At 45.4% G+C, this 26,426-nt stretch overlaps 1 protein-coding gene across 2 annotated transcripts in view; it reads right to left on the reverse strand.

Moving 5' to 3' along the window:
• The window catches only part of LOC144762250 (exportin-5-like), a 1,106,737-nt gene that overhangs the window by 636,303 nt on the left and 444,008 nt on the right, over nt 1-26,426 (reverse strand). The gene's annotated exons all lie outside the window — the stretch shown is intronic.

Here is a 26,426-nt window from a genome sequence, read left to right on the forward strand (position 1 = left end):
ACCACCGCTCACCCCTCAGATTCCATGTCATTTACCGCCCGCCTGGTAATGGCCCTTCGTTTATGGAGGAACTCACTGACTTCATCAGCGACCAATACTCGTGAAGTGACAATCAGACCTTCGTGGGTGACTTCAATCTCCACTGGGGCGTACTGCATGACTCTTCGGCGAACTCGCTGGCCAACTTCCTCTCTGCAAATGATCTTATCCAACACTGCACAGAATCAACACACTCTAAGGGCTCAATCCTGGACCTTGTTATTTCTAAAGCAGGCATGCTCTCTATCACTACCCCTATTCATGTAGACTGGTCCGACCATCTCTTCATCCCATTCTCCCTTCACCTATCACACTCCATAACTCTTGGCCAACCTAAGAGGGCTACCTCCTGGTTCCGTGATGCGGAAAATATGGATGTCGGTTACCTCTGTGAATCAGCTTTGTTATCACTTCCAAGGCTAGACCCGAACCTAGATGTTGACAAACTCACCTCCCAATGCCTCACAGTCCTTGCAGCCGAAATCGATAACGTCGCTCCACTCAAAAGCAAAAAGATAAGGCCCACTCCCATAGCACCTTGGTTCAACCAATCCCTCCATGAAGAAAGGAAGCAGCTAAGATTCCTGGAGAAACAATGGAGGCAAGTGCCCTCCACAGATAATTTGGCCACGCTTCGTTCAGCAAGATCCAAGTACCACAAGCACATCTTCCTTGGGAAAGCATCGCACTTCAAAACCCTTCTTGACTCAGCCAAAAATAGACCCAAAAAACTATTCGATCTCATCAATATTCCTAACTGCTCTCCCCCAACCTCCAAGTTGGAGGATTCTACAAAGAAAGCAGCGGATTTCGCTATATTCTTCGATGAAAAAGTGAAATCACTTGTGGATCGGGTCGCTCATCCTACCCCTCCAGAGGAGCGCAAATCCTCAGCCATTTGGCAGAACTTTGACTCCATATCTGAAGATGCCCTCCTCAAGTGCATCCGCGAAACAAAGCCCTCCAACCATTCTCTGGACCCATTCCCCAGTGCCATTGCCTTCTATACCCATTCCCTTTCCTATTGTACCACTCTGGTCAACCTCTCCCTCTGTCAAGGCTCCCTTCCTGTCTCCTTCAAAACTGGGCAGGTCACCCCTCTGCTTAAAAAACCCACTGCTGATGCGAATGACCTCAACAACTTCCGCCCCATCACTAATCTACCCTTTCTTGCGAAGATCACAGAAAGATGTGTAGCGAAACAACTCTCTCGTCATATCAAGGACAATGATCTTCTTGACAATTGTCAGTCCCGCTTCATCCAAAACTGCAGCACTGAAACAGTCCTACTGCAAGTGGTTGATGACGCGCTGAGGATACTCGATTCGGGGGGTCCTGTCTTGTAATTCTCCTAGACCTTTCTGCAGCCTTTGACACTGTCAATCACAACACCCTCCTCAACACTCTTCAACAGAGAATGGGCATGGAGGGCACTGTGCTTAAAAGGTTTGCCTCCTTCCTCTCAGATAGATCCCAAATGATCAAAATAGCAAACAGTCTTCCACCTCCTGTGGCGGTAGGTCAAGCTGTTCCTCAAGGCTCTATACTTGCACCCACATTGTTCAATCTCTAGTTAGAACCACTGGGAAATCTAAGTAAATCCGGGATCCATTATCTCTATGCAGACGACACTCAAATCTACCTCAAGGTTGCCTCCACTCACGATCTCTCCATCCTAAGCTCTACTCTCGACTCCATTCAAAACTGGATGTCAACTCATCAACTGAATTCCTCCTCCTCTCCTCCTCACTCTCTCCTCCCCCAGTTCAATCATGGATGGATCAGATGAATCTACTTAATAAACTCATCATTGTCGACAGCGCAAAATCCCTTGGTGTCATACTCGACAAAAAACTCAATCTAATCTCCCACATCAATTCCATTGCAAAGTCTGCTCGATACCAACTGCGCCTTCTTTGGGGAATTAGTCGCTTTTTCCCGGAGCAGGACCTTAAAACCCTGGTGCAATCGCTGGTCCTCTCCAGACTGGACTACTGCAATTCTCTTCTTACTGGCCTCCCCCTTAGATCTGTTCTCCATTCAGCAGCTCGTTTCATTTATGGGCACAAAAGAAGCGACCACATCACACCGTTGTTATCCACCCTCCGCTGGCGTCCATCGAGGCTAGAGCTATCTACAAGACTGCCTGTATCACCCACAAAGCCTTGCACTCCTCCTCTCCTCGCTACCAGGCGAATAAACTGAAACTCTCTGGAGGCTCTAGACCAAGTAATGCGGAAAATCTACTGCTTGAACCTCCCACTTTCAAGAAGGAAAGATCGATGGCCCAATCCATTTCAGGCAACGCAGTGAGAATCTGGAACTCACTTCCGCCTCAGCTCCGGACTACTACCTCCTCCCAGGCCTTCAAAACTGATCTCAAAGTTCTCCTCCTTCAAAGACACTTCTAAAGTTAATTCATGCCCTCTCTATTATCTGAAGGAAGACCTCCCATTACTGAAAACTCTATTTTCCATGACTATGGGAGTGCCTTCCCAGTGTGTTCGTGTGGTTGGAGTGTCTGCCATTTTTTGCAGTATTATCCTTGTACCTGTGTTTGGTACTCTTTTGGAACATGCACACGCCACTTTTCTCTTGTAACACACTGTTTGCTACCTCTCACATTTTGTTTGCTTTTGATACTTGCACAAGTGCCACCATTGCCTACGTAACGTTTGTTCGTGTGCCTCAGTGTCTAGCATATATTGCAGTATATTACCTCTAATTGTACTTTGTTTTCACTTGTAACCTGCACACTTGTCACTCTTTCCTCCTGTAATGCACTGTTTGCTACCTCATGTATTTTGTTTGCTCACAATTGTCACTTTTACCTCATGTAACTTATCGTCTGCTTTTGTAATTTGTTCATTTGTAATTTTCTGTTCCTATTGTGAAGCGCTCTGACGCCTTCGTGTGAAGTCTGCGCTATATAAAAAAGCATAAATTTGCCGGCTGACTAGTCCGGACCAGCCAGATACTACAGATGAGTTTCTGACCCCAGGGTTAAGAGCCGCGCTCTCAGGGGGTCAGGAACAATGCCTGCTCTGGCAGGAGGTGTTATCACCTCCTCCAAGCAGATGGTTAGTGGATCTGCCAACAAAGGCCAAAGTCATATGGGGTGCAGTGACCCCAAGGGAAAGTAGCCCTTTGGCTACTACCCTTCCCTCCCCTTAACGCCCCATAATCAAGTATTTAGGGGGGAGAGGGGGGACCCTGGCAGCAGAGAAGCAGAATCGGCTGACTCAAAAGGGACACCAAACAGCCGCAACGAGTATGAACAGAGGGGCAGCAACTGACTTGCCACCAACCCTGTATAACTAATGTCCTCTCGAACTAAAGAAAAAACAGCAATAATGAATTAAAATATCAGGGAAACTTTAGGATAGGAAACAACATTTCCCTCCTCACTGATTACCATGCGCTCCCAGGGCCCAAATTCATTAGCGTTTCACTTGCTATTCTCGAAAACCTGCATGTGCCCCTAATTATATTTCTAAAGTGGTCATGTACTGGGAAATCACAGCAAGGAGGAGAAATATTAAAATCTTGAAGGGATCACAGGGGGACAAATCAGCTGGAACTTGCTCCAGATTTAACAATTGTTGGGAAGGGCGAGATGATGTTTAAAACATTACTGGAATGGAGAAGAGCTCCCTTGCGTGCATGACAACAATTTACATTTTGTAATGATCTTGTTTTGCGGTGCATCAGAATACATATGGGAAATTATTGTAGGAATGGCAGAGCACTTGCTAAAGCAATGCATTATAGCAAAGATGAAATCCGTGGCCTACCTTACAATTTTCGTTTTTAAACATTTAGCAAATGTGAGTAACCATTTTTACTGCAAAGAACGGGACCAAAAGCATTGGCAGCGCGGCCGTGAATGTAACGCAGCTGCGCGGCCATGAAAGAGAAAAGTGATTGCAGGTAATCCAGGAGCCCCCCCCCGTGCCCCCCCCCCCCCGACACGTGACAACCGATGCGCGGGGGGTGCGGGGGGGTCTGCGTAGCGCATAATACGTAAATGGCGGGACTGACTTTTGCGCGATAATATTTGTGCGAAGAACATAACTGGTGTACCAACCATTTGTAATTCCGATGGCTCGGTTTATCGGTTCCCGCCACAATAATTGTTTCTGGTGGCGAATACCCCTGGAGACTGACATTTTAAGTGAAAGTAATTACAGTCGGCTGCAAATGAAAAGGTGCCACTTACAAACCGCTTCTAAGGAGCCTCCCTCGAGAGCGGCCTCAGAGATGGAAATGTAGTCACGCGTCTTGTCTTCGCAGATAGCTCCCTGCGCCTTAGTCTTCGGAGTGCGATGGGGCTCCGTTTGAACATTAAATAATTTTATTGTTGGAATTCGTTTGGCTACTATCCGTTGTGCATGCGACAATACGTGAGAGGCCAAGTAAACAAGCATTGGCCGTGCACGTGCAAGGGGCCGTGAGAGGCGATCTGTGTGTGGGGGGGGGAGGGGGAGCGGGAGTTGTGTGCGAACGAAAGTGAAACGCAAGCTGGTGGCCGGCAAAAGCCTCTGGTGGCACTTTTAAAAGCCACTCACTAAATGTCTCGCCAGACCAGTGCATGCGCTGGCTCTAGAGAGACCTAAAGAGGCGATATATCAAATTAACAGATAGTGCCTGCAATTCACTGACCTAACAAGTTTCAGCATACAACTATGCAGAGGCTCAAACAATCAATGATCTGCTGATGTTATTCATTACATCCGAGCAACAGTGCGAGGACCTGGCAACTTTTTTTGTTGACAAAGTGGACACCACCTATCGGTCCTTTCCACAAGCGTCCCCTCCTCCTGTTGCTTTTTGCGGATCTTCTCCACTGCATTCTCTGGCAGCTATTCCCAGTATCACGCACAAAGGGTTTACTCTACTGAGTAGGAAAGTTAAATCCGCTCACCAGCCGATCCTTTAAAACCCGTCCAGTTCAGGGACTCACTTTCTCTCTTCCTGGCCCCTCTGTACCACGTTGTTAACACTTCTTTTTCTACAGCTGTGGTCCCTGTGCCGTGGAAACAGGCGAGTATCTCCTATGCTTAAAAAACCTTCGCTTGACCCGGCAAAACTGGAAAACTTTCGACCAATATCCCTCCTTCCTTGGGTAGCTAAGATCTCAGAGGCTCATGTTAATAACATATTAATGAGATTCCTGAATAACAATAACATCTTGGATCCCTCTCAGAATGATTTCCGCTCCGGTCACAGCACGGACACTGCTCTCCTGGATGTGACAGAACATCTGCGGACCATCCTCGATTCCAGTCACATGGCGGCACTGATCCTGCTTGATCTGAGTGCCGCATTTAACACGGTTTCGAATGGGATTCTGCTACAGCGTATGGAGGAAGCCGGTGTTGTGGGCCTAGCACTAGAATGGGTCACATCGTTTCTGACAGAGATCTCATTCAGAGTGTCACAACCCCCTCCCCCCGTTTCTTTCTCAGGCTCATTCCATCGCTCAGGGGGTGCCTCAGGGCTCTGCACTGAGCCCCGTATTGTTTAATCTATATGTTCAGCCTCTTGCAACGGTGGCCAGGAATATGGGCCTCACCATGGTCTTGTATGCAGATGATACCAGCTGGTGGTGGCCCTCTCTGATGGTTACACCCAGGATGCGTTCAAGTTTAGGAGCGGCCTGGCCGCCATTGCGGAGTGGATGACCATAAACTGCCTCCAGTTGAACGCTAATAAAATGGAGGTATTGCTGGTGGGGAAGGACAGGAGCTTCTGGAGTGAGCAATGGTGGCCTAACGCTCTTGGTAGAACTCCCACCCCTAAGTTGGTGGTCAAGAACCTGGGGGTATGGATGGATTCTACCCTCAGTGTTCAAGATCATACTAAAAAAGTTGCTGGTACTTGTTTTGGCCTCCTTCGGGGACTTAGGCCTCTGATGAAGTTCTTCAACCCGCCAGCTGATTGTTCAATCAGCCATTCTATCTAGACTAGACAATGCTAGTTCGCTCCTTCTGGGGGCTAATTAGGATGAGGTAATGCGACTGCAGCGTGTCCAAAATGCTGAAGCCAGAGCCCTGTTGGGGCTCTCGCGTAATTGTTTCTCTACTGGTGCCATCCGGAGGCTACATTGGCTATCCATGGCCAAGCGGATCCAATTTAAGGCTCCCTGCCTATCTTTCAAGATCTTGAAGTTTGCATCGCCCAGCCTCCTAGCTAACCCGCTAGCCCCGTATGTCCCAACTCGCCAGCTGCGCTCCCTGGGGCAGCATCTGGTTAGAGTCCCCTGTGTGAAGCACCTTCGGGCAGGGGGCCGATCCTTTCATTGCTTGGCAGCCAAGCTGTGGAATTCTTTGCCTCTCCAGATCCGTAGCATGGATCGCCTGCTGGACTTTAGGAAAGCAATAAAAACTTTTCTTTCCCTCTGCCTAGTAATTTCTTGTCCTTCTGTAGGTTCCTTGCGCCTACCTGCTCTGTTTCTTAGCCCTGATCCTTCTGACTCTGGAAACGCCGGGACGCCTCTTTGCTGAGGCAGCTGTGCACTATATAAACTCAGATAACATAACATGTATGAAGACAAACTGGAGGAACATAGGCGAAGGATTGTCAAAAATGGAAGAGTGTAAGAAATTGAACAACCAGAAGGATCCATTGATCGGAAGTAACTGCAGGCCAGCTGAAATAAAATTCTGCCCATGATCTGACCAAAATGATTATGTGATGGGAAACTTACGCAGCTTGGGGGTAGCTGTAGCTTTTGAGGAGTAGGAAAACAGCTGGAATATAATAATTAGGGAGTAAATTGTCTACCACCTTGTCGTGTATTCCTATAGGTTCTGAATCGATCCCCCTATTCCTGACCCTATTCTGGTTAAACTAACTATCAAGTTAACTAACAGTCAGCCCATGAGGCAAGAACAGCCCCCATGATGCAGATACCGTTATCTGACGCAGTCACACTACGGCACAGGAACGTGTTATCTGATTAGGTCATAACGCTTGAGATCTAATTAGACAAGCGACATTCCTCCAGCCCCTGATAAGGCATACGACGTTCTCATAACAAATCAAACCTATGACAACCTGGAAAATCCGTGCGGCCATTGTTTTGATTTCACAGAGAACTTCAGTAAAAGAATGTGCTAACGAGCAAGTCGTATGACATCTTTATTGACGTATCTATGTCCATCTTTACGTCAATCTCGGCACCTTTAAGGTATAAATATTGCCGATCTTGCCCTATGCAAACACACGCGTGGTGACAAGACGGAGCAGCCATACTTGCCGAAGCCGAGAGCAGAAGCAGACCCCGCTGGCGCAGCCCCGCCTTCCTGACGCGCTGAGAGACGCGCTGCTATCTCAAGCCGAGAGACCCAGCACCGGCGCTTCTGGGCAGCCCTCGCAGGCAGCCTGGAATATCGAGAGCATAGAAAGAGATACCATTCCTCATTCATCCTAACTTCCAGGTACAGAACTGAATAACCCCTCACAGAGAATTCTTTAGTTATTCACTTGGCAAAAACAAACTTAGCTTAAACTGTAACTTTCTATTCCCGCCCACGCATTAGACTTAGGTCAGGTACACGGGGTAGGCGTATTTAGAAACACCAGTTGAGTACGTTTAGTCAAATGTATATGTGTATGTAAATATATTTTAATCATTTTAAACATCATATGGCTCAGAAACCATATCAATGTTTTTACAGTATTATTCTATACTATTGCTTTTAATGTATGCACTTTACTTAACTATAAGTATTGCAATAATATCGATCCATTTCTCTTGTACGAGAAAAGAGACTGATCAATAAATAACATCTTTTATTGAACACGCCCGTCTCTTCCTTTTCTCTACATTCTGATGAGACTAAGAATGCACGTACTGACTGAGTAAAATAATTGCCTTGTGCTCACACGACTCTCGAGATTGACTCTTGATTAGGGGAGAGCAAAGTTGTCATGTTCTATGGTTGTCAGAAACTAAATCCCTTCTTGTCTAATCAGGGAAGTTAATTCCTCCTTGAACATTCGAGAAAGTTTCTAGCGAACTCTGAGCTACGCTGGCAAACCCAAAAATTAAGTCTAGTATCGACAGTAGTAGACCTAGTTAACGTCTGGTCTAGGCCTTTACTGCTGTAGGTATTATTCCAATGCGCAGAGCCTATTGGGAAAATAGGAGCTACACTACATGGCGCCCAACGCGTTTGGAAAGGGCGATAAAACTAACGTAAGACATTTAGAGTAACTCAGTCGTGCTTTCTCACTCAGACCCCTTTTCCCAAATACTCCAAAGACGTCTGGAGTGGGTGAAAGGTAATATCCTCCAAAACCTCGCAGGAGGGAACTCCTATGTATGGTTCTTGGTATAGTCAACGTTGAAGGATAAAAACATTCCCAAAATATTGTGCATCTAATCTCTGTTTCCATAAAGAAACCTGATCTGCAAACAAACATAATACCATCCTGTCTGTAAAATGGCAGAGAGTGATGATGAAAGAGAGGCAGTTAGATTAGCAACTGAACTCGCAGATGCTGATGCTACCATGCAAGCAGCAGACCCGAATATAACACTCATTCCAGTCATTAAAAGGAGATCTATAACCTTAAAACTTATAGAAAATGGACTGACACCTAGAGGTGGCACAGTCATATTCGTAATCGAGGCACACGAATATCGGCAGACAGAGGTATACTATTCATGGATACATTTTCCAGCAGCAAATGCTGTAACAAAGTACTTCCACTATTACAAAGTAGAGGAACCTCCTGAAACGTACACTCCTTTCGAGGAGGTGGAAGTACCACTCAAATTCCAAGAGCATTTGCTCTTATTTGATGGCGCCCTAAAACATAACAATCACATTACAAGGCTCGGTCCTTTAGGAAGACCAGGAGCAACGTGGCCGGTCTTAGCCGGATACACACCACATCCAGACATCGAAAGAATGCCTGCAGCAGAGCTGTTAATACAGCTAAAACAACTACTAAAAATTCATAGACAATTAGTTCAGTATGTAATGCGGACTTCAACAATTCAGCCAGCGATTAAACTTCCACAGCTGACCCCTCACCAGGGGAACACAAATAAAATTACACCACAGAACATCCAATCCTGCCTAGGTAAAGTTCCAGCTAAACGGGAACAGATACCATTCTGGTTGGCACAGAAAATTACCCAAATAGAGGCGGTGTTTCCTGACACCACCCCATTAGAAAAACACAGGATTCTGACTATATGTCTCCCAATGGGAATCGCACCACACATTGAGGACTGTGACACTTGGGGTACAGTCTTTGCTTCCATCTACACAAAAACGCACGGTGTTCCATCCATTTCGGTAATACCAGATGTGCTAAAACAAATTCAAGATGAATACGGTCCAGAACCTGCTTTAACTCTTGGTATGAAATTACTAAAAGACTTCAAGCAGGTCTCGGCTATATTATTAGCCAACATAAAAGGTGAGGCAGCAAACGTGGCGATCCGCCAGAGGTTAAAAGAGACAGATATAGCAGACCAACCAGCTGAAATTGCCAGAATCATAGAAAAATCCTATGAAGAACTAGGCAGAGATAGTCTAGGTGGAATACCAGTAAAACCGCAACTGACTACAAGTCCAGAAAAAATATTTTTTAATAATAATTCACCAAAAAAGAACTGGGATGGAAACAAACAATCCAATCCTAAAGAAAAGAAATTCCAGTCCCGAGGGAGGTCTCCCAGGCGAAGAGAGAAATCTCCAAACCAAAGACAAAGGTCACCACAGAGCGACCCCTCTGGGAATAGATATAACCTTAGAAATAGGGATAATATTAAAAAACCTGATAGATATCAAGACATTGATACACGTCCCTCTCAATCTTTTCAGACTTCCTCGCAGAAATCGGAAAGAAGAGGACGATCAGAAGAGCACGCCAAGTCCAAAGACAAGGAACCTGCTCAGCTAAAAAAGAAATTACAATTTCCAAAAAAGAAGGTAGCCAGTATCAAGGTAGTTAAAAATGCCGAGAATACTGAGGACACAACTGAAAAACGGAGAGTGGGCTCAGACAATGCTAGACAGCGCAGCAGAGGTGAGCATAGCTCGCAAAGTCCTTATGAATCATCTGGAGACAGTGGACACGAATGAATACCTTCAAGTGGAAACTGCAGACACCAGAGTTAGCAAGCCCCACAAGATATACGAGATAACATTACGTATAGAGGGAGATAAGACTAGGAACATTAGGGGACTATTTTGGGATAACCTCTCAAAGGGTTATGACATCCTTCTAGCTGAAAAAGACTGGCCACCAGAGTTTGTCAGGGAGTGCCCTCATGGCGAAGAAGTAATTATGCCTGCCTTCTCGAATCAAATCCCGATTCATAAAAAATACACACTTGCTAGAAAGTGGGCAGTGGCCTTAGCACCTGCTTTATATAAAAATCATGTAGGATGGGATGAGGACTCCCCTCCTCACAAAATCCAGTTAAAATCACAACCTACTGCACAAAGGCAGTACCCAATTAAGCAAGAAGCTAAAAAACAAGTAAATGAAATACTAGATCAGCTAGAATACCAGGGGGTGATTGAAACTTGCACCTCACAAATGAACAATCCTTTGTTTCCGGTCTCCAAACCAGACAATTCATATCGTCTAGTTTTGGATTACCGACACCTAAACACATGTTGCAAAACTTTTGCAGTGCAAAACTCACACAGTGCTGCACTAATGAATAACATAGTGCGCAAAAAATACAAAACAACCTTGGACATCTCCAATGGATTCTTTTGTCAAAACATAGCACCAGAGAGCAGATATTTAACTGCATTCTCAGTAAATGGCACTCAAATACAATTCTGTCGGTTAGCCCAGGGGTACAAGAACAGCCCAGGGGTATTCTCAGCGAGAGTAACAGAATTACTACAACTATATGATGATGAAGCATTATCTTATGTCGATGACATTTACTTAACAGATGATGACTTGGAGACTCACTTGAAAAGGGTGAACACCATAATACTTGGGTTCGCTGCAGAGGGTTACAAATTCAACTTTAAAAAGTCCAGAATTGCCCATCTGACGGTCCTATTCTTAGGATATGAGTTATCAAGTGAAGGCAAAAGCCTGGCTGACAATTTCCTAGAGAAATGTGCCGCAATCCAAGCTCCTAAAACACAAAAAAACCTACAGTCGATTCTAGGTTTCCTAAATTTCGGAAGAACATACATTGCAAATTACGCAGAAAGGGTCAAACCCCTTTATGATCTAATTAAACCAGACTTTAAAAGATCCAGTTGGACTCAAACACACACAGAAATTTTGAGATCCTTACAAACAGACATGCTAATTAAAACAAAATTAGAAACACGTGATAACACACGCAATCTTGTGATTCGAGTCATCCCAGGGAGATGCGGATTCACATACCTGACTTCTAATGAAGGAGAAAAGGTACCAATTGCATTCAGATCACACTTGTACACAGAAGCTGAACAGAAATTCAGTAATACAGAAAAAATCATTTGTGCAGTTCAAACCGCAATAGCTAGAGAAAAAGACATAGCTGACGGTGGACACATCACAGTCAGAACAGCAGAATCAGCCTTTGAGGCACTAACAACACCTTGTAATTTACCAACAACAACATTGAATCCGGAATGGATACAATGGGTGAATTCAATCACAACGGACAAAGTATACTACTACTTTGATCCAGAACTAGAAGAATTAAAAAATCTAAAATATGAAAAGACGTATCCTCTGCCAATCGACATTCTGCCTCTACGACATTACGCCTGTGTAATCTATACAGACGGACATGCTCAACCCTCCGTTTGGGGAGAACATGCATACAACCCCACATGTGAGATTACAAAAGAAGTGTGGCGCGGAGGTAAACTAAGACCTCTATTAACAAAATCACACTCAGTAGAAACTAATTCAGAACTACAAACTGAAATAATAGCTTTGAAAATGGCGCTAGATAATGCGGATCGCGAATTCCCGACACTTATAGTGTCAGATTCATATTACTGCGTCAAAGCATATAACAAGGATTTGAAGACATGGATTCAGAACGGTTACAAAGATGACACAGATGCACCAATAAAGCAGAAACTGCTCTGGGAACAAATAGCTCTTTTACAAAAAGAACTACCAAAGACTCACGTGACTCTCTCACTGAGTCATCAGCGAGATGGCGTTCACGTTGTAGGGAATTCATTGGCTGAAACAGCCGCAGCGGCAGCCACTAAACCGGCTCCCGTAGATCGAAAAAAGCGTACATTAAAATACATTGACGGTGAAACAATGCTGGCGGTGAAAACGTCATCAAAAGGCGACTGCTCAGCGTTACCGATCAACTATCCACTCAATTATACATACATAATCGATGCAAACTCCGTCCCTTTTGCTCGAATCCCTGGAGTGGGGGATAGAGTGATTCCAAACATGGACAGGAGAAACTTGTTAATCGCAGACGCACACATGGGCGAGGGTCTCAGACACCTTAAATTAAAAGATTCTCTGGAAGAATTACAATCACGGTACTGGTGGCCAGGCATGAGCCTGCACTACACCATGTTTGTAAAAAACTGCCCAAACTGCAACAGAGATCGCAGTGGGGAGAGAAGCAGTTTAATACCTCGTCGTATCAAGGCAGATAATATTACCAGCAAAAAGAATGGCTTGCGATTAACATATACAGGCTAGTTTCCACTTATAATGTAGATCACCAGCACTCGGCTGACGTCCGGACTATTATACAAGATTTGCGAGTCTAAATGGCATATACGCTAAGAGCATGTTACGTTTGACCATTGTTTTCACTCAGGCATACCAGCCTGGGGGGAAACATGGCCAAATGAGCACAGTCCAGCGGGAATCTTCTCACTTCCTTCCTGAGGGTACGGGATGGTGTAAAGAAAAAACCAAGGCAGAAAGCAATCTATAATGGAAAGGATATTAGGTTCGGGAGCTGGGTGGGTCAAACATCTAATAAGTGTCCAACGTAGTCTAAATAACTTGCCAAGAAATTCTCTGAAGGGATTCAGTCCGTACGAATTATTATTTGGAACTAGGATGTTGATCTCTGACCTTGATAGTCAGACTTCAGTGGTTAAAGAAAAAAGCTTTGATGTCAAAGACCGTTTGGCTATTTTGCAGGACTTAAACAAAACAAGAAAAGACCTGAGCAACATACAGTTGAAACAACAGCCAACGACCACTGAAGAATCACCACCTGTCCCAGCAAGACCTGTCTGGATTCCAAAAGTCGGGGATCTAGTCAGGGAAAAGATCGCGGTAAAGAAGGAATTTGGGCCTTCCTACAGAAAAGCAGTTCCTGTCTTGTCTGTCAACGGGACAAGATCAGTTGTACTACCGCCACTTGCTGGTAAAAAGGAGAACCGAGTTGTATCCATCGACCTGGTAAAACCACAACATGTGGCCGATAACAAACAGTAGGCCAAGTGGACTCCCAATAAGTAGCAGAACACCAAAGTTTGCTACCAGCACAGAGGTCCTAACAAAAAGGCTCATCACATTCGAAACGCCTAAAGAAGAACAAGAAGGACTATGCAACAATGCAATAGAACTCAGACCTCTGAAAACCCAAATAAAGACATTTAGCAAAGACACAGCCATCATCAAAATCCTTTAAAGACAAAGCGAAGGAACTTTTGAAACAACTGAAAGAAACATATCTGGTTTCTCCATGGATTGAATTTTGGGTGGGTTTTGGTGCATTTATCCTCATACTTTGGCTCATCATGGTATTTACTTTGGGACGCTTCATTGAGGGAAAATATGCTAAAATGGACACAGCAAGTCAGAACATCAACTTGGTCCTCAAACCACACACATCTTCACACGTCGAGAAAAGAGAACTTTCTTCAGCCAACTTCACAGCCAATCCTATACCTGGTGGGGTAGCCTGGGACAACACTGACTATGAAATTTATGGTCCGGTCGAGATCCTGAAATATCCACACCAAATCAAGATCTCCTTGAGTGACTTTGCAAAACCAAACTCATTTGCTGATGATTGGGACTTCGAAAGTATTAACAACATGATGTCTGACTTAGTAATGTCTGCTAAATTTACAAAACATGATTATTTGCAAGGTTCTACAAATTATGATAGTATGTATTGCTATAACCATTATGGTAACCATTTTTTACATAAATCTGCACAACCTAGAAATGTTTTAAGTTATAATCAATGGGAACATTGTGCTACACCTCCAAAAGGAAGCTCTAGAATCGTATATGACAAATATTCATATTTTTCAGGTTTTAACATAAGTAATGCTGAAACATTTTATTTTAAATTGTCAAACAAGACAGGGATGAAAACCATGATAACCAACACAAAATTGATATATTCAGATTCATTCTTTGAAAAAATGAATACATTTGGATTTGATTATTGGGACAAAAATGTTGATTTGAAAAGTGTTTGGGGTACAAAAGAATGGCAAGTACAGGGTATAGAAGCTTTGTTTAGAGCCTGTATGATCCCAGAACAAATGATATTTTTAAATGACACTGTTCAACAAACCACCTGTCTTGGCTTAGCCAAAATCAAAGATTTAATTAAACCGTCTATTCCAAAGCCAACAATGTTTAGCAATAGCTCTGATACAGATGAAGAGATAGACGTAAACCATATACTAAACCAAAACAGAACACATCCTGATTGGAAACAATGGTTGATCTGGCCCACAGATACAAATAACTGTCAAGATAGATTCCTGAATAAAACACAGGGTTTCAAAATTACCAGGCCAGACCCTAGATATCCCCAAAGACACCACCCAGGGATAATAACAACCTACAGTGTGGGCAAATTATGCCTTCAATGGCTACAAACTTCCACACTGCCTGAAATTAAGCAAAACCTAACTTTACTTACTGATGGTGCTGACTTGCGTGATTTCATAATGGGACCACGCAAACAGCGTCAAAAGCGTTTCATAGCAGCCTCTGTATATGCAGCATACAATGAGGCCTGGAAGGTTACTCAAATTGAAACAGCAGAAAGAATACGGGAAATTGACCATATTCATTTGGAAAAATCACTATCTGTAGTGGACAATGGGTTAATGACTCTGTCCTCCAGAATTTTTTCATTGGACAGCATTGTGTCTTCAGCAATCGATATATTATCGCAAGACTTACTGTTATTACAACATGGTCAGTCACAATTGCGTTCCATTGTTGCCGGAAGTTGGCCGCCGGGCAGGAGCTCCCGTGAAGAGCTCCTGGTGCTGTGGATCCCATACTGGGCTTTATCCATGTTAGCACACCCCAGCTCGCCGGTACGTGAAGCTGAAAAGTAACTGGAGTAAAAGTAACTGGATTCAAGTAACTGGATTGCCCGAGGGGTCCTCTCACGGAGGTTGGAGCCTGAAGCTGCGGGTGCCGGCCGAGCAGCCACTGGATTGAAGCCCTCGCGCACCCACCGAGACAGAGTCTGAACTGGGGATTGACGACTGAGGAGCCCCCGCGACCTGCCGAAGGACCCGTGCCTCCAGACACCCCATCGCGGCACGGCTGAAGCACCGAGGAGCCTGCTGAGCTGCCGAGTCGGCTCTGAGGACTGTCCCGTGTCCCGCGCTCACACCACCGCAGCAGAGGACTTCAAGTTACAACAGATCACCCCAGCAGCACCGGGGCCAAAGGGGACCGAGCACCGGACCCCTCCCCCCCCTCCCGATCAAAGGCAGATGCTGGCTGCTCAACACTCGCAGCAACGGAGCACCAGGACGAACTCCGGACCCCGCCCGATCAAAGGCAGATGCTGGCTGCTCAACACTCGCAGCAACGGAGCACCAGGACGAACTCCGGACCCCGCCCGATCAAAGGCAGATGCTGGCTGCTCAACACTCGCAGCAACGGAGCACCAGGACGAACACCGGACCCCGCCTCCACACACGAGGTGAAGCAGCGACCCCCCCACCCAGAAGACGCCGGTCACACACAGGGACGAGGCCAAGACAACACCCCCCCCCCCCCCTCTCCCGCCCGCTCCGCAGTGAAGGAACCCCAGCGGACTGGAGGGCTGAGAGGAGTGGGGGACGCCGGCTGGGTAGGCGGATGCAGACACTGGGGAGGCACAGGCTCTAACATCGAAAAGAAGGTATTTATTTTATGCACATTTTCAGCCCTAATCTGCATTGCACAAGATGGCGGGCGCCTGAAAAACACAAAAAACTAAGGCCATAAATCACCTTCTGTGCCCATGAGGTTCCCTCGGGATGACAGTCTTCCCCACAGGGTGAAATCGAAACTGCTCTCCCTGCTCTCTAAGCATGAAAATAAAAAGAGGACTAATGTCTCTCAAAGCATGAAAATAAAAAGAGGACTAATGTCTCTTCCCCCTCTGTGGCGGCCATTTTGGTAAAGTAAAGTCTCTCTCTCGGATCACCATCTTGGACTAGTCACTGTTGCTGGGCTATTCAATTTATCACTATCGGAGGTGCATCAAGAACTCACCTTTTTAGGCTAAGCCCAACTACTACCACTACTGTTCTCTGAAATATAGATCTGTGACCTATTGCACTCTGTTGCACACCTACCTGTTTCATCTAATAGACTACCTGCAGCTGCATTCGGCTCTACAAGTATTACACTCACTGTATATTATCTTTAGGTTTACCTGTTAACATAACTACTCCCCAATTGGGCACTGCTCTACTCTGCACAATCTCCCCTTTTATGACTGCACATATGCCTGTCGTCTCACTAGTGTATTTTCTGCCTGCTAGTGCCATCTCTGATCCTGATAACCTGTTGTGTGTGCATGTGCAGCGTGCTCCGGCATATCACTAGTGTTCGCCAACTCCTGCGCTATACTGCCACCATACCAACATGGAGCTCAGCGGCAAACACACATATAAAATTAACTACCCTCCCGTGCTCACCAAAAAAGCTACTAAACGCTTTAAACACAACTTCCTTAGGTCCCACCCAGAAACACCCTTTGCCGACACCTACTTCTCATCGGTCAATGGACCCTTGAGCACCGACATCATTTTCCACACCACACGCAGAGCGCAATGGAAAAAAGTGTTCCTCACCCTATTCACCGTCTCCACCTCCAGGAAATCCGCACATGGCCTAACACTCTCCATTACATCGTCCCAACTCCTCCCAGGCAGAACCACCATCACTATATACAACAACGGGATTGTCTTAATTCAAGCGACAGACAGGAACCTGGAACTACTTGACAACATGTTCCCCTCTCTCAAAGAGCACCTTTCCAATCCTCGGACTTACACGCATATCACCCCCTGTCCTACCTCTCCTAACGTCACAGCTCCCACCCTTAACTCTCCTAACCCAGTTCAGCAGCAAGAAGACACGCACCGCACCTTCACACCCTGCTCCTCAATCAATCACCTGCCTGTCTCAGCTTCCCCTCCCCGCCCCTCATACACAGACATAGACCTGGTCCCTCCACACACCATTCGCTTTCCCAGCCCCCCTACTAACCTGCGTACCTCCGCTCAGCTTCCTGTCTCCTCCCCCACACTTTGCACTCCCGTACCTTCCCCCGCACATGTTTTCTCAGAGCACCCCTCCTCCCCCAATGGCACCCCTCACAACATGACTCTCTCCGACTTCCGCCCCCCCCACACTTAGCACTCCCGCCACACCTAGACAGCATCCCTCCTTCAACCTCCCACCCCCCTCGCTCACTCCTCAATATTCCACCTCCTCCCCACAACAGCCAGCCATCACATCGCCCCCTTATTCCCTTCCCCCCCCAGCACGGATGCGCTTCCCAATAACACCTATCCTCTCGTTAACGCCCCCAACACCCACATCAGCTCCGCCTCTCCACCCGGACTGCCCCCTGTCAACGTAACCGCCGGTTCAGCGCCAGTACCCTCCCCCAACTCCGCGCCCATCATCACCTTGGACATTATTATGTCCACCCTCCTCCAATTGAAAGAAGAATTTCATTCCATTAAAGAGTTGCTCTTCACACACCCCATCAGACACCCGCCCCCCATCACCACCCCTACCATACCTAACACCAAGTCCCTCTCACCTCCTACTCGCCCTACCACACAACACTCCACACACCGGACCTCTATCCCCCCTCGCAATACCAACAGTCGCAATAACAATTGCAATACCAACAATCGCAATAACAATTGCATTCTCTTTACTACCAAGCGCAATACTCCCCCTTCTTCTACACCTAACAACACCTCCTCCACACCTCCTACTCGCCTCATCACACATCGTTCCCCACATTGGACTTCTACCCCCTCTTGCAATACCACCAATCGCCCCAGACGCACCACCAACACGATCTCTGACCTTGACGTACACACCCTTCTCCACTCTTACGACCCGGCTCCCCAAAAGCCACTAGCTACCAACAACATGTCCATCCCTACGATTATATCTAACCACCTCAGGCATCAAAAGGATAACAGAGGCGCTGTCCCCAACAACCTCACTAATGTACCCCTCGTTTTGGAATCATCCTCCACCCTTTGCACCCCTAGCCTTAAATGCATACTGCTCAACTGCAGATCGGCCCAAAGACATTCCACGCAGGGCGCTGACCTCATCATGTCCCTGGAACTGGACCTAGCCATTCTGACTGAAACATGGCTGTCTGATTCCTCTACACCTATACTGGATATCCTAGTCCCTCCTAACTACTGTATCATTAGACTTGACAGGGACAAAAAGATAGGTGGTGGAATTGCCTGCATCTACAGAAGCAACCTCTCAGTCTCCAAAGTGGCCGTCTCCTCACTTACTTCCTGTGAATACCTATGCCTTGATATCATCAGCGAAAGCAAACCGGTATGCTCACTACACATTATATACCACCCACCTGGGGACAATTTCTCCTTCGTCCAACAACTCATGGATACAATTACAGCCAACTCAGGACGGCAGCACACCCAAATTTTCCTTGGCGACTACAATCTCCACTGGAATGACAGCAGTGACGCAGTGGTAAACAGCCTCAAAAGCTTTCTCAACGCACTTGATCTCAACCAAATATGCAACAGCCCGACCCATAAGAGAGGCTCTACCCTTGACCTTATCATCTCCAAAGAGGGCGCTATTCAACTGGAGTCAATCCAACCCTGTGACTGGTCAGATCATCATATTGTCTCCTTCCTCATCAAGGAAAAAACCAGACTTAACTCAGTTCAACACACTAAGCACAAAGTGTGGAAAAGAGACTTGAGGAAACTCAACCCAAACTCCCTACCACCCAACAGCGGCAATAGGCTACTTCCCCCTCCCGGCGTTACAGACGTTCAACTTCTGACTGACCACTATCTAAATACTATGTCCACAATATTCGATGAGGTGGCGCCCATGCAACTAAAAAGAGTCTCGTCCAAGAAGACTTCCAACCCATGGTATGACGGAAGCCTCAATGAGGATAGACGGGCGATGCGAATGGCAGAGCGCACCTGGAGGTCAGCCCCCTCTGCAGTGCACCTAAAAAGTCTAAAGAAACAGAGAAACGCCTACTTCAGGAAAATAAAACGCTCAAAAAGAGACTTCTTCAGCCTCCAGCTCGCCCAAGCTAAAAACCGTCCAAGAAAACTGTTTGAGTTAGTCAGAACACAATCCAAAGAGCAACCCCAGACAATCAGGGCCATGGACGTTACTCCTTCCTGCGAAGACTTCTCTGCCTTCTTTATCCAAAAAACTGAGAGAATAAGAAGCGATCTCCTCAATGACGCTATCCTGTACTCCAACCCCCGACACACAGCAGTGCCTCAACCTAAGAACAATGCTACTTGGTCATCCTTTGACACTTACTCCGTAGAAGAAATTGGCAGACTGCTCAGCGCCCTGAAACCTTCCAATCACCTCTCTGACCCCCTTCCTGCTAACGCTGTAAAAGACTTTTCCCCCTGGCTTCTCCCACTCTGGTCTAAGATTATCAATAGCTCTCTTCAACAAGGATCCATCCCCAACGCCCTCAAAGTAGGGCAAGTCACACCGCTACTAAAAAAACCAACAGCAGACCCCACTGATCTAAACAATTACCGACCTATTACAAACATCCCCACTCTCGCTAAACTGTTGGAAAAATGTGTACAACTACAATTGACTAAACACATAGATAAGTTTGACCTCCTAAACGCTCATCAGTCAGGCTTCCGAGCAGGGCACAGTACCGAAACTGCCATGACTCACATAGTGGACGATGCCCTCCAAATCCTAGACCAAAATGATACCCGTCTCCTCATCCTTCTGGATCTCTCCTCAGCATTCGATACAGTTAAACATGAGAACTTACTCGAACTGTTAAACACAAGGATGGGCATATCTGGGACTGTTCTAAAGTGGTTCACCTCATTTCTACACAACCGGACACAAAGAATCAAAAGCAACAACCTGCTGTCCTCTCCGGTACCTGTATCGCTAGGCGTCCCTCAAGGATCCTCCCTCTCCCCAACACTGTTCAACCTAGTTATGGAACCTCTCACTACGTTGTTACAGGCTTCTAATGTGCACTTTCACATGTATGCCGACGACACCCAACTTTATCTCAAAATACAATCTCCCAAGGACATCATGCTGCTGAACACCACGATAAGAAACACCCAATCCTGGCTTGCTGAGAATCACCTCAAACTCAATGCTCTGAAGACCGAGTTCCTCCTGATCTCACCTCCCGCTAAAATATCCACGGCTCAAACATGGCTTAAGCAATTAACGGCTCTAAATGTACAGCCCATCGTAGTAGACTCAGCAAAATCTTTAGGCATAACACTTGACACCAATCTCAACATGCAGCAGCACATCAGCAAGGCAACCAAAGGAGCGAACTTCCAAATCAATACCCTGAGAAAACTTAAACCTTTCCTTCCTGCCAAAGACTTCCAAACTGCAGTTCAATCTATAGTCATCCCGCACATAGAATACGGGAGCACCGCCCTCTGCGGGCTCCCCCTAACTACAACGGCACCCCTACGAGCGTCCCTTAACGCCGCAGCGAGACTAGTCACAGGCTCAAAAAAACACTCGCATATCTCCCCGGACTTTAAATCACTGAACTGGCTACCTTTTGAGGCCAGAATTCAACTGAAAATTGCATGCATGACACACAAGGCTGTGCATCTGAATTCACCCGCCTACCTCACTCAAAAGTTGACAATTTCGGGTGGCTCCCGAACTACTAGGAGCACAAACAATCTTTTGCTGAAACCTCGAAGATTTCGGAAGGAAAAAACGTATAAACGTTCCTTTTCAGGAATGGCACCCAGGATCTGGAACTCACTCCCTCCTGAAACAAGACTCATCTCCTCCAATACAATCTTTAAGAAAGAAGTTAAAGCGATCCTCATGGCAAAATACACATGACCTATTACTCCGTATCACTCATAAATCTGCTCTGTAAGGCCTGTCCGACCTTGGCCTATTGTACCACCCGTATTATCGAATTACGTAATTGTATACGCTCACTCTTTGTATTTTGTTATAATGCTCGTTGCACCTGGTTGATTATGTATATTGTTATAGTGTTGACGCACCTGGTTGACTTTGCACACTTTACCCTCTCCACCTCAACGATCTTTACATCCCTTCTACTGTCGCACCTGTGGGACTATACATCCTGCACACACCCACCTCAACTTGGCCCACCTTTAAACTCTAAATACTCTAAACACGCTTAAGCAAGTATATGCTCCTTGGTATCGCACTTTATGCTATTGACGCAATTGTTTGTCTACTCTCAGTGTACCTACACTACCACACCTGTAACCTACCTCATGTCCTTTGACCTACCTATGTAACTAGCACCTTGTACCTAACTACCTCATATATTACTTTGTATATACGCTTTATTACTTTGTATTTCTACTTTGTATTTTTACTTGTAAAGCGCTCTGATATCTGCAAAGATCTTGTTCGCGCTGTATAAAACTCTCAAAATAAAAAAAAAAATTGTACAGCTTGGCTGGACGTTACAAAATCTGCGTTCAGGCTACGTGCCTTGGCGTTTAATCAACACAACGTCACTATTCCAAATCTTTAACCTTACTGATAGACAAATCGGTATGGCGCAAAAGGGTGCTGATTATACAATCTTGAGCATTGAAAAACTAGAAAGATTACCAATGACAATGTCAGAACGACCTGTCAGTGAATGGATAATACACGGAATCATAAATATTCCAATCTCAACCTTCAGGTTTCAATACTGCCAAAAATATATACAGGCTGGCATGTACGAGAAATTGGGAAAGGGGTACCTTAAAACAACTTGGAACCTGCCCTATTCACATGCATGTGTCAGTAATAAAGGACAGAAAGTGTTTCTTAGTGGCAACAATTGTGCTATGTCACTAAGCGGCACGCTTCTGTGTAACGGAATTAGTTTGCATGGAGCCTGTGAAGGGAATTCGTACAACCTTTCATGTCACCAGCAAGGCGCACCTGCAACTGAAATAGAACCATTCTTTCAAAGACTCTATAATGGGAGTTACATTCTTATTGTAGACCGCAGATGTTGTAGTCTTATGCCCGGGACTCCTTATCTAGTCACTACGACGGCGAAGGTCAAGTGCTGTGGACGTTCTTTATTCCCCAGCTCCTTTCCAGACAGGGAGGCAAGGGCATGGCCCAGTTTGAAAATTACTTCTATTCGAATAGATACTTTAAGCAGAATGAAAACAGTGCTTCTTCAGACGCCTACAAGGCTCACGTCATCAAAAGAAACGTATGATCTACAAGTCGCAAGGACGACTGCAGAGATACATACATTATTATCAACTAATTCCCCCGTACATTTCGCGGAAATCCTGAGCGAAATCTTAAATATTTCTGATACCAATGGGATCTCAGGGGTATTTAAGACAGTATTTTCGATGGCATTAACACCATTCAAAGCCATACTGGGTATTTTTCCAGATTTCGTCCATTCGATTTTTGGCGGACTTCCCCTGATCCTGGGACTAATTGCAGGAATCCTATTCTTAGTCCTTATTTTTCGTTATGGCAACCCATGTCACAGATCAAACTCTCGCGACAATGGAAGATACGATCCTAGCCATTGGATACCGGGACCGGATATCAAAAATCCTGGGACTCTCCCGGCTTAGAGACCTAAACATGACCTGGTTTCTATCATTTCGACCAATGTGGCAAAGGTGTGTTTTACCTGTACTAAGGTGTCTGCTATGCGGAGAAGAATGCGTGTTAGACACCTGTCTGACGCTACAATCGGATGCGCCAGTGGATGCAGATACACTGTTGGTTCCTACCAAGGTTCACGCTTTGTGCTGCCCTCAAAGGCTGCCAATCCTGATGACGGCATTCCTGGAATCTTCACCACTGCGATTGAAGAGTAGTGAAGTTCAAGATGAAAGCAGCATCGAACAGGTACGACCTTCTGTCAGCAATGCGAATCAGAATGTCAATGCAGATAATCATGCGCACGAATGCATGGTTACCCCTATTTCCGACTTAGTGGAACTCTCCCATGAAGATGTTGACAGTTTTTTCGAAAGCCTGAATGATATGATGTTCTCTCCAGAACAGAAATAGAGACTTTTGAGCAAGCTCGCACACGGCGTTCCCTGAATTCGGCCTTCAACTTTAAAAATAAAGTCACATGAACAATTCTTCCCACCAGTTCACGGACAACAATTTTTTTTAGCAGCCCCAAATTATTTTTCATAAATTTTTCGGGACACTTATCTTCTGCTTAAAGTAAGAAACTATTCCTAGAGAACTAAGATTTCTATTTTTAGATACTTTATAAACTTTAGTTGCCCGCTGGGATGTTCACAAATATTTTATTATGTGATGAGATGGTCTCGAACTTTCTTTCTGTATAGCCATATTAAGAGCCATTTCATGTGTATTTCTCATATACCAAATAAGCAATAATGTCTACAAATGCGTAGCATAGCTTAAGTGCATACAATATATATGACTGCAATTTTTCAGTATATTTGAAAATTTCAAAATGCATTTATGTATTTTGGGGTGGTAAGGTATACACTATTCTCTATAGTATGTTGTACTATGTTATACTATGCATAGATTAGTAAATATGACCATAGTTAGCGTGGAGTGGGTGTCGTGTATTCCTATAGGTTCTGAATCGATCCCCCTATTCCTGACCCTATTCTGGTTAAACTAACTATCAAGTTAACTAACAGTCAGCCCATGAGGCAAGAACAGCCCCCATGATGCAGATACCGTTATCTGACGCAGTCACACTACGGCACAGGAACGTGTTATCTGATTAGGTCATAACGCTTGAGATCTAATTAGACAAGCGACATTCCTCCAGCCCCTGATAAGGCATACGACGTTCTCATAACAAATCAAACCTATGACAACCTGGAAAATCCGTGCGGCCATTGTTTTGATTTCACAGAGAACTTCAGTAAAAGAATGTGCTAACGAGCAAGTCGTATGACATCTTTATTGACGTATCTATGTCCATCTTTACGTCAATCTCGGCACCTTTAAGGTATAAATATTGCCGATCTTGCCCTATGCAAACACACGCGTGGTGACAAGACGGAGCAGCCATACTTGCCGAAGCCGAGAGCAGAAGCAGACCCCGCTGGCGCAGCCCCGCCTTCCTGACGCGCTGAGAGACGCGCTGCTATCTCAAGCCGAGAGACCCAGCACCGGCGCTTCTGGGCAGCCCTCGCAGGCAGCCTGGAATATCGAGAGCAGAGAAAGAGATACCATTCCTCATTCATCCTAACTTCCAGGTACAGAACTGAATAACCCCTCACAGAGAATTCTTTAGTTATTCACTTGGCAAAAACATGTAACTTTCTATTCCCGCCCACGCATTAGACTTAGGTCAGGTACACGGGGTAGGCGTATTTAGAAACACCAGTTGAGTACGTTTAGTTATATGTGTATGTAAATATATTTTAATCATTTTAAACATCATATGGCTCAGAAACCATATCAATGTTTTTACAGTATTATTCTATACTATTGCTTTTAATGTATGCACTTTACTTAACTATAAGTATTGCAATAATATCGATCCATTTCTCTTGTACGAGAAAAGAGACTGATCAATAAATAACATATTTTATTGAACACGCCCGTCTCTTCCTTTTCTCTACATTCTGATGAGACTAAGCATGCACGTACTGACTGAGTAAAATAATTGCCTTGTGCTCACACGACTCTCGAGATTGACTCTTGATTAGGGGAGAGCAAAGTTGTCATGTTCTATGGTTGTCAGAAACTAAATCCCTTCTTGTCTAATCAGGGAAGTTAATTCCTCCTTGAACATTCGAGAAAGTTTCTAGCGAACTCTGAGCTACGCTGGCAAACCCAAAAATTAAGTCTAGTATCGACAGTAGTAGACCTAGTTAACGTCTGGTCTAGGCCTTTACTGCTGTAGGTATTATTCCAATGCGCAGAGCCTATTGGGAAAATAGGAGCTACACTACAACCTCACCTTCATCTTTGTTGTGGGGAACCTGTTTGAGCCCCTTGACCTCATCAGATTCAAAACCAAAAATGGCTTTCACTTTCCAATATTACGGATGTTGAGGCATGGGAATAGTTGGGGGATCCTCTGAAGTCACAAGCGGTGCTTTAGTTATTTTGTAGCATGACATTCATTAACTAGCTGGAGATCTCACTGTAGGGGACACCTGATCCAACTTTAGAATTGAAACTGAGGATGGACATAACACCTTTGGCACCAAGGTCAATGTTGAGCTGGGCATACATAAATGGAGGGCCTGCTGCAAGGGTCGAGGCTTTGACTGGTGTCAGCGAAGGACCGGGCTGGGGCCGAACGGGATCAATTCGCACAAGGGGAGAGCTCACTAGAAGAAGTACATCCGAAGGTCCCACTGGATCAAAGGGCATAAAGATATGTTTGAGTAACCAAGAGCTGCAGCACTGCCTCCTGAAAGTCTTCAATCTGCGGCATAGTCAATAATGGCCCAGAAAAACTGTGGTGCATCGGCTTCAGTCTCAGAATCAGGTCGAAAAACAGATGACGATGCTCAAGTTAGAGCTTTTGAGAATCCACTTTGCAACTTTTTCCTGGAGGGGAAGCAGTCGAATCCCACCTTGTTGAGACCAGTCTTTTGAGCAAGTCTTGGATTTACACAAGATCAGCAACTAGAAACAGTCCAGGACTTTTAGTGGTACCCCAGCCCATTTCTTGTACTCTGTGGCTCTCCTTGATGATCATTGGATAAATGATGAAGCAATTGTTTCATGACGGAGTTGTATTTTAAGCAGAGGCCTCAAAAACAAACATTGTGTTGATCTGTGAACAACTCCTTCTTATCGGTATGGCTTAAACCAGATTGCTAAGGGGGTAATATACCTGCACTCTATCATGAAACTACATTGGGGGGAGGTGTAATCAGTAAACCACTGAAAAAGGAGGGAGCAAAACTCTGAATCTGCATCGA

The sequence above is a fragment of the Lissotriton helveticus genome, chromosome 6 (assembly GCF_964261635.1).
Source record: "Lissotriton helveticus chromosome 6, aLisHel1.1, whole genome shotgun sequence".
Taxonomy (NCBI): domain Eukaryota; kingdom Metazoa; phylum Chordata; class Amphibia; order Caudata; family Salamandridae; genus Lissotriton; species Lissotriton helveticus.